General features: G+C 49.3%; 1 protein-coding gene across 3 annotated transcripts in view; it reads left to right on the top strand.

The window, feature by feature from the left end:
- Window positions 1-1,141: 1,141 nt before the first annotated feature.
- The window catches only part of TPST1 (tyrosylprotein sulfotransferase 1), a 175,903-nt gene continuing 168,656 nt past the window's right edge, over window positions 1,142-8,388 (top strand). The window contains exon 1 of one of the 3 annotated variants that reach the window (XM_043559891.1): window positions 1,142-1,210. The gene's annotated coding sequence lies outside the window, so the exon portion shown is untranslated. Of the gene's footprint in view, window positions 1,211-7,047; window positions 7,311-8,388 lie in introns of those variants that run through there. The other 2 variants (XM_043559889.1, XM_043559890.1) reach the window with 2 other exon arrangements.

Below are 8,388 nucleotides of genomic sequence, written 5' to 3'. Positions count from 1 at the left end.
AAGTCTCTGCAGCCTATTTAACTGGGGAAGGAAAACCAAAGCCACAGGAGAAAATGGCCCTCTTGAATTAGGTCACGGAGGCCTGCCCAAGCCAGGTGCAGGACAAGTCACTAGGCTTGGCAGATGCTCCTGGTCTGCACTGGTGTCAGTAGTCAGCATCCGTGGGCACAGGCCTATTCCCTGGTGCACCTCCCACCTGAGGCCCCTCTGTTCCCTGGAGCCTCTCTCCCCTGAAAGTCAGAGACTTGCCTAAGAGTAGAGGCAGACCCCTGTAGCTACTGCAACCCATACCCCAAAGCACTCAGCATCCCTAGCGTAACCTAAGGCCCTCAACCTGGACCTCTGACTCATGGGTTCTCACACCAGGTAGGCCAGTAGAATTTATCTGGCAGCTTGTAAAAAAATGAAGCGTAACATACAGAAAAGTGCACGTGTGAGTATAGTTTGATAGATTTTCACAAAGTGAACAAACTGGGTTAATTTCTAGGTCAGGAAACAGAGTATCAGTGACTCGCCTCTCTCAAGTCCCCCTGATGCCACCTCCCAGTCGCTACTCCAGTCCCTGTCTGCCCCCCGGGGTGAGGAGACCCTTCCCCCAGAGCTTCTGCTCAATATAACTGATGAGAGGCTTGGTGTCTAGCTTACAAAGCTGCACAGGTGGTTTATAGGCACAGCGAGGCTTGAAAGTCACTCCTGGAAGTCCCATAATCTCTTTTGTCATAAGTGGGGCTAGAAGATGCTTTGCTCCTGTCTTCGGCTCAGCACCAGCAGCTGTCTGGCTGGGTTTACCCATGGAACAGTGGGCATTTCCTGTATCTAGGGTTTGCAGAGCACGCCGGTAGTAGCTCCTGGGCTCAGGAAGCCCAGTTGGTTGGTTCCAGCCTGGGCATGTGGCCCTCGCTCCCTGGCAGGAATTCCATGAAGAGGTATTTTTGGAAGGTGCAGGAATTCTGTAGCCATTTGGAAAATGTCTGCTCATAGGCTGTGCTGGATTCTCATTTTAAAAATGATGATGTGGCTGAGGGGCCTGACCTGGCCAGTTTTCCTAGAGCTAGGGGTGGGGAAAGAGAGCAGGCATGCTCTTTTCTTTTCCCTTTCTTTAACTCGTATCACCATTTTCTTTTTTGTCTCAAATCCCTCTATCTCCCAAGCTTCGAGAGAATTGTGAGGTGTCTCCTGCAGCACATTAGCCCTTTGATGCTATTTGCAGGTAAGTGTTTCATTTTGTCCCAGGTCAGCCAGGACTTTGGGGTCACTTTAGGTTGGGTGAAAGTTTAATTTAACTCTCACTTCCCTTTCAAGGATTTTTGCCTCTGGAGCCCACACTCTGAATCTCTCTGCCCTCCCAGGGAGGACCCTGAGTGCCCTCCTGTTCTCTTCCCCGTGTCCCCCTCTGCTTTGCCTTGGTGGCCTTTGTTGATAGCTGCAGCTTTTGCTATTTCTGTATCTATTCATTCACTCATCCATTCACTCAGCGCATGTGAGGCCCTGTGCTGGGGACAGGACAGAGGGCTGGGCAGACCCAGCCATCTCCTGTCATTACCATTTCTGTCCTTATCCTTGAGACCTCCTTTTGTCCCCAGCTCTCTACTCCCCACCCTTTCTCCCACAGCCATACGCGTGCCTCTGAAAGACCCAGGGTCCTTCACCTTGAACTGCAAAGGTAGTGTGTCGTCTCCATTCTCTGTTTCCAAACCTCTTGCTCCTGACCCTCATTTCCAGCTCCCTTGGACTCAGAGAGAGGATAATAAAGTGGGACCTGGCATGCTTCTCTTCTCCTATTTTCCATTTCTGAGGGCCTCTACCTCCCTTCTTCCACCTCTCACCTCGGCACCATCCTCTCCCCATGCCAGATTCCAGAATGGCAATGCCATGAAGGGAGATCTGCTGCATCAAAAACCAAACCAAAGCCAACAATCCTCCCAGGTAGACGTGGTGGAGGGCTATGCTGCCTGAACTTTGCTAGGTGTGGTGCACGGACTTTCCTTGCAGGAGGTGAGATTACTGTGTTAAGGAGTCCTCACCCTGGGCCAGGCCTTCCCAGGAGATGAATCCCCGAGGCGGAAGCTGTGCAAGGCTGGCCTTACAGGGCAGTGGCTTCCAGGCTGTCACTGGCTTCCAGGCTGTCACTGGAGGTGCCCACCTCCTCTCTTTCCTTGGGCCTGTGGGGCTGCCTAGGCTGTTTGGAAGAAACAAACTCTGAGTCCTTTGAATTGCCTGTGGATTGGTCGGGGTGATGCTGTGCATGCCCTCAGGTGAGCTTATCTGAGGAGAGATCACCTGAAGGAGGTAAAGCTGGGGAGGGAAGATAGATACAGCTTGTTCAGAATATGCGTACCGAGTACGCGGCTTAAAAAATTACACAAAGCAATATACATGTCATGGGAACCAGATGTTCATATAGGCTTCGGTGGTGAGTTTTGCAGAAGAGGGGTTTTAAAATTCTGACTTTATTTATTTTAAATAGGTAATCCAAGCACATGACGCAAAATTTCAAAAAGTGCCAAAGTATATAGATACAGTGTAAAATAAATCTCTTTCTCGCTCCTGTCCCCAGGTCCCTCAGGTTTCCAGCCAGAAAGAGCCACTGCTACAGTTTACTGTGTGCCCTTCCAGAGGTTATTTCTGAAAACCATAGGCATGCATGTGTACTTTTAAAAATTGCAAATGGGCATATTATATACACTGTTCTTAACTTTGTTCTTTTCACTTAAGAGTATATTTTGAAGCTTTTCTCTTTTTAAAGTTTATTTATTTGGACAGAGAGGGAGAGAGAGTGTGAGCTGGGGAGGGGCAGAGAGAGAGAGAGAGAGAGAATCCCAAGAGGGCTCCGTACTGGCTTGATCTTACAAATTGTGAGATCGTGACCTGAGCTGAAATCAAGAGTCAGACGCTTGACGGAGTCATCCAGGTATCCCTGGAGTCTTTTTTCTTAAGATATACTACACGGATTGGAGGTAGATTTAGAAAGCAGGAAAACTTGTTTCCAAAGGGCTCTGAGCTTCGTTTCACTTCAAGCAGCTCCTTGCTTCTGGCTACTTTCTACAGTGTGGCTCTTGGGTCACCTAAAGCTGTCTTGTTCAGGGAGACATCCCATCACGTGACAGGAAGGAAGGTCAACCTCCCTGCCAGATTTCACTGAAGGGATTTGTGTCCCGTTCTTACCAAAGTCCCGTCTAGAATTTGTTCTCACAGTTTAATAGGTAAGATACAAGCACCATCCCTCACCTGGCTACTCAGTTTTCTTTTTCTTTTTCTTTTTTTTTTTTTAAGTTTATTTATTTATTTTGAGAGAGAGAGAGAAACAGAGAGAGACAGAGAGCAGAGAGGAAGAGAGAGAGAGAGAATCCCAAGCAGGCTCTGTGCTGTCAGTGTGGAGTCCAACACAGGGCTCTATCCCACAAACCGTAAGATCATGACCTGAGCTGAAATCAAGAGTTGGACGCTTAACTGACTGAGCCACCCAGGCGCTCCTCAGTTTTTCTTCAGGTCTTGTAGTTGGGTGAAGTATTTGGGGGCCGTATGAAGGGTCACCTCAGTTGCAATTCTGTTTTGTGGAGAGGGACTGGCAGCGGCTCCAGGCCATGGTAAACACTTTTCTTAAAGGGGTCTAGAATGCAGGAAGTGGAATGGGGGACATAGCCCTTAATTTGTTGAAAGATTGGATTTGGGGGCAGCTCTTGGGTCTATCTATAATCACTTTGAGGAGTGCTATCTCCTTCCTTCCCTCTCCTCTTGCTCTCGGCCTGCTAATCTTGCTCATTTTCTTTGGCTAAGCTTTGTAATCCTAGTGGTCCATTTCTTCTGCTCCAAAGCAGCTAGGGACAAATCTGAGCATGTTCTTCATTAGATTTAAATGTTCCAGGGGCACCTGGGTGGCTCAGTTGGTTAAGCATCTGACTTTTGGTTTCAGCTTAGGTCATGATCTCATGGTTCATGAGTTCGAGCCCCATGTCCGGCTCTGTGCTAACAGCAGCAAGCCTGCTTGGTATTCTCTCTCTCCCTCTCTCTGCCCGTCCCCTCTGTGCATGCTCTCTCTCAAAATAAATAAATAAACAAACAAATGTTCCAAAGAAAATTGTCATGGTGGGTATTTGTTTAAATTTCCTCAGATCAAGTTGCTTACAAGATTTTACTAACTTGGGACACCTGGGTGGCTCAGTTGGTTAAATGTCCAGCTCTTGATCTTGGCTCAGGTCGTGATCTCACAGTTTGTGACATGGAGCCCCTCGTTGGGCTCTGTGCTGTCTTCATGGAGTCTGCTTGGGATTCTCTCTCTCTCTTTCTCTCTCTGTCAAAATAAATAAACTTAAAAAAAAGATTTTGCTAACTGAATAAAGAGAAAACAAACTTAGATATGCTGAGCCCTTGTTAGAGAGGCACCAGAGCCAGGAGCTTTCAGAGGTTTGTTATCTCATTTTATTTATTTATTTTTAAATGTTTATTTTTGAGAGAGAGAGCAAGTGAGGGAAGGGCAGAGTGGGGTGGGGGGAGCAGACAGAGGATCTGAAGTGGGCTCCACGCTGACAGCAGGAAGCTTGATGAGGGGCTTGAACTCACAAACCATGAGATTATGACCTGAGCCAAAGTCAGCTGCTTAACCAACTGAGCCACTCAGGCATCTCTCATTTTGTTTTTTAAAAATATAACAGCTTTGGAGTGCCCGGCTGGTTCAGTTTATAGAGCATGTGACTCTTGATCTTGGGGTTGTGGGTTTGAGCCCCATGTTGGGTATACAGATTACTTAAAAATAAAATCTTTAATAAAAGTAACAGCTTTACTGAGATATAATTCATCCCCTATTTAAAGTACACAATTCGGGGCGCCTGGGTGGCTCAGTCGGTTAGGCGTCCGACTTCGACTCAGGTCATGATCTCGCGGTCCATGAGTTTGAGCCCCGCATCGGGCTCTGGGCTGATGGCTCGGAGCCTGGAGCCTGCTTCCAATTCTGTCTCTCCCTCTCTCTCTGCCCCTGCCCCGTTCATGCTCTGTCTCTCTCTGTCTCAAAAATAAATAAACGTTAAAAAATATATATTTAAAAAAATAAAGTACACAATTCAATGGTTCTTAGAATATGCACAACACTGTGTAACCATCACACAATCAATTTTAGGACATTTTCATCAATTGCCCCCAAAGGAACCCCATATCCATTAGCAGTCACTTCCCATTTTCCTCAGCCTCCTCAGCCCAAGACATTTACTAATCTACTTGCTGTCGCTTTGGATTTACCTATTTTGGACATTTTTCTATAAATGGACTCATATGTTATGGGGTCTTTGTGAATATTTTCTTTCACTGAGCATAATATTTTCAAGATTCATCCACATTGTAGCACAAATCAGAACTTCATTCCTTTCTTTTTCTTTTTTTTTCTCTCTCTTTTTTTTTTTTTTGAGAGAGAGAGATAGAGAAGAGAGCAAGTGGGGGAGAGGCAGAGAGAGAGGGAGACAGAATCCCAAGCAAGCTCTGCAACGTCAGCGCAGAGCCTGATGCGGGGCTCGAACTCATGAACGGTGAGATCATGACCTGAACCAAAATCAAAAGTCAGAGGCTTAACCGACTGAGCTACTCAGGCACCCTAGTACTTCACTCTTTTTTATGGCTGGATAATATTTCATTGTATGGATATACTAAATTTTGTTTATTAATCAGTTGATGGACATTTGGGTTCTTGTCACTTTATCAGCTATTATGAATAATGTTGCTATGAGCATTCATGTACAAGTTTTTGTGTGGCCTCACATGAACACACCTGCAACTCTCTGATACATATTCTACAGATCTCATTCTGCAGGTAACAAAACATTCCAATATGGTAGACAGGAATTTTGAACAAAGATGTTAGATTCCTGAGCCCATGCTTTTTGCAATCTATGTTCTGTCCTTCAAGAAGAGGATATAAAGCAATCAAAGCATTTATTTCAGGGAGACATGGAGTCCACTGAAGTTGAAGGTGTGCTCTGAATTTCAAGGAAGCAGATCAGGCTTATAAAAGCAAAAGCCACAAGGTTACATAACTTTTTTTTTTTAATATTATGATTGTTGCTAGCAGACCTTAAACTTAAAATCTAATGCATGATTTACTTTTTAGCTACCAGGTGTTAACATTCTCTCTTTCAGTCCAAAGTGGAAGGATGAATGGGAGGAGACAGTGGAGTTGACACTGACAAGGTGCAATTGACAAAAGTCCAAAGTTCAATGGACGAAAGTAAAACGTCTGAGGTATTCCCAGAATTGCACTAGGCAAAAAATTTACTCAATGTGCTCTAGACTCTATAGACAGTGACCCTTTGGCAATGCTTACTTCATTTTGAATCTTGTTCCACAGTTTATAGAAGTTATAGAATTGCTTTGACAGAATCTGGTATGGATATGTCAGTTCCTAACTGACATAGACATGAACTCTTAATTTTCAGGTGGGAAATGTCAGCCCTCTCCACAACGTTTCTCTTCCCTTTGCCTCTTCTCCAATCCCAGCTTTCACTTCTTTCTCTCAAGTATCAGTTCCCCATTCCTATGGTTGGGACAGAATCTCCAGTCACTCACACTTTTTGTGTGGAATGCAATACTGTGTGAATTTGATATCTGTTCTTGAGTTATATCTCCTATGAGATGAAAGCTCCTCCGCCAGCAGCGGCCAGAGGGGTGGTACCTGAAGCAGTGGACATGCAAAAAGAGGATTTCTTGGAAAAGCTCCTTTTCTTGTCCGGCGGCAGCGTTTCACCGATGAAGGCTGCCCACGTGGGGGTTAAGGCGGCGTGGTGCGCACCCCCTGCGCAGCTCCCCTCCAGCCAGGTCAAGTGCGCCGTTGCTAGGGCAACAACCCGTCCGGGCAGGTGGCTGCTCGGAGCCCTCTTGCGGAGCGAGCACACGCAGGGACGCAGAGGCGCCCGTCCGGCCGCGACGTCAGACCCATCCCGCCCTTCAACGCCTGCAAGACCCGGCGCTATTCCCAGTACCACCTCCCGCGGGCGGCAGCTAGGGAAACCCACCAATCACAGAAGCCGACACATCTCCCGGGCCGGGCGTGCGGCAACCAATCGTGGCACACTTGTGATCCCAGGCCCACCCGAGAGGCTGGCGGCAGGGGCTGAGGCAGCCACGGCGGGAGTCGCTGCTGAGGCGGCTGCGGGCGCGGGTCGCGTCGGCGCTGCTCCGCGGGGCCGGGCCGGGCTGGCAGCAGCTGGCGCCTGGCGGTGAAGGCGGGCTCCCGGGGCGGGTGGAATGGCCCCCACCTAGGGCAGTGGGAGAAGCGGCTGAGCGCAGGATGCTGGCGAGGCGGCGCGGCGGCTCCTCACTCAACCCAGGTAAGGGGAACGCCGCGCTCGCTGTGGCCCGGCTGGGAGCGCCTCCCCGGCCCCGCTGCCTTCCCGCCGCCGCCCACATGGCTCCGGGCCCCGGGCGGCTCGGTCCTGACATCCCTTGGCCCCGCGTCACCTCCTGCCCGCACGTCTCCCCATCTCCCTGCGGGCAGTTGTCCAGCCCCGCCCCCCGAGCGCGGCGCCCCTCGCCCTGGCCTGCCGGCTCCTGCACCCACACCCGCTCCCCTTCCCCCAGCGCCTGCGTTTCCCGGTCTCCGCTTCGCCGTCGTCCGCCTCGTCCCCGCCGTGGTCATCCCCCCGCCGCCCCCTCCCCTCTCCGTCTCCTCCCCTTTCGTAGCGCTGGCACCGTTTCCCAGCCCCTGCAGTCCTTTGGGGCGCCTTCCCGGGATGAGACCCACCGCCCCACCCCACCCCTCGCCCGCCGCCCATCCCGCCGGGATCAGATCAGACTTTTGCCTTCACTTGTACCCCGGCTTCGCTTCCACAGACTCACCCTCATGCCTGCCCCGTATTGCCATGTCCTCCGTACCTTCCAGGCGCCCCCCATCCCCCCCATGTCCCTGGGTTTTGCCCTTTTGCTCTCAGATGCCTTCCTTTCCCAACTCGCCTCTTTTTCCCCTCACTTTCATCAGCCACGGTCACTAACACTTCTTTTCCTTTACACTTAAACCGTCAGACACCCTAATGCCCTCCTGAACGCCAGATCCGTAGTTTGAACATCATAATTCGTCTTTCAATGACCTGCATGCATGACATGTAAAGTGTCTTGCCCAGAGCCTGGCACACAGTAGGCCTGCCACATAGCGGATGCTCACGCGTGTTAGTCTCTTCCTCCTTCAGGTCTCTGTACTCTCCAGATGGTCGTAGCAAGAGGTTCAGCATCGGGAGGGATTCTTCCCACTCCTTGAAGAGTGGTGCGGTAGATGGCAGGACAAATTAGTGAACTCCGAGTGTGAGAAAGAGATTAAATTGTCAATTATTTACTCACTGTATATATTCAGGAAAAAAAAACACCCTGAATTCTGCAATCTTTGTGTTAAGTATTGTTTTATATTAATTGGCT

Source organism: Prionailurus bengalensis, chromosome E3 (genome assembly GCF_016509475.1).
Source record: "Prionailurus bengalensis isolate Pbe53 chromosome E3, Fcat_Pben_1.1_paternal_pri, whole genome shotgun sequence".
NCBI classification, from domain to species: Eukaryota; Metazoa; Chordata; class Mammalia; order Carnivora; family Felidae; genus Prionailurus; species Prionailurus bengalensis.
The sequence above is the reverse complement of the archived record's forward strand: the minus strand, read 5'-3'. Positions and strand labels throughout refer to the sequence as shown.